At 45.8% G+C, this 1,102-nt stretch overlaps 1 non-coding gene across 1 annotated transcript; it reads left to right on the forward strand.

The window, feature by feature from the left end:
• Positions 1-757: 757 nt before the first annotated feature.
• Positions 758-832, forward strand: Trnas-cga. The gene has a single exon. It is a non-coding gene; the product is annotated as a tRNA-Ser (tRNA).
• The last annotated feature ends 270 nt before the right edge of the window (positions 833-1,102 follow it).

Raw genomic sequence — 1,102 nt, forward strand, 5'->3', positions numbered from 1 at the left:
TTAGCGTCTTATTCATGTAGAGTCAACATGGAAAAAGGAGAAGTTGCTACTCATATAAAAACTGGACATAAAGCCATAAGTATTGAAACAAATAGTTTTTGTGTACCCAGAATGAGATTTTCACTCTGCAGCGGAGTGTGCGTTGATATGAAACTTCCTGGCAGATTAAAACTGTGTGCCGGACCGAGACTCGAACTCGGGACGTTTGCCTTTCGCAGGCAAGTGCTCTACCAACTGAAATACCCAAGCACGACTCACGCCCCGTCCTCACAGCTTTACTTCTGCCAGTACCTCGTCTCCTACCTTCCAAACTTAACAGAAGCTGTCCTGCGAACCTTGCAGAACTAGCACTCCTGAAAGAAAGGATATTGCGGAGACATGGCTTAGCCACAGCCTGGGGGATGTTTCCAGAATGAGATTTTCACTCTGCAGCGGAGTGTGCGCTGATATGAAACTTCCTGGCAGATTAAAACTGTGTGCCGGACCGAGACTCGAACTCGGGACCTTTGCCTTCAAGTCTCGGTCCGGCACACAGTTTTAATCTGCCAGGAAGTTTCATATCAACGCACACTCCGCTGCAGAGTGAAAATCTCATTCTGGAAAAATCCCCCAGGCTGTGGCTAAGCCATGTCTCCGTAATATCCTTTCTTTCAGGAGTGCTAGTTCTCCAAGGTTCGCAGGAGAGCTTCTGTTAAGTTTGGAAGGTAGGAGACGAGGTACTGGCAGAAGTAAAGCTGTGAGGACGGGGCGTGAGGCGTGCTTGGATAGCTCAGTTGGTAGAGCACTTGCCCGCGAAAGGCAAAGGTCCCGAGTTCGAGTCTCGGTCTGGCACACAGTTCTAATCTGCCAGCAAGTTTCAGTTTTTGTGTAGATCAGATCCTTGTAGCGTGTGCTTGTGAGTTGCTACAGCAATATACTTCTATAGTAATTGTAACAATCTACAGATCCGCTCAAGTAACTTTCAGCTATTCATGAAAAATCTTGAGGCATTATTGAGCTACGTGTCAGACAAAAAGAAACTGTTAGTGGTTTGTGGTGATTTTAATGTAGATTTCTTAAAACATACGGATAGGAAAAATTTGCTAGGAGCTTTGTTTGGTTG

The sequence above is a fragment of the Schistocerca piceifrons genome, chromosome 5 (assembly GCF_021461385.2).
Source record: "Schistocerca piceifrons isolate TAMUIC-IGC-003096 chromosome 5, iqSchPice1.1, whole genome shotgun sequence".
Lineage (NCBI taxonomy): Eukaryota > Metazoa > Arthropoda > Insecta > Orthoptera > Acrididae > Schistocerca > Schistocerca piceifrons.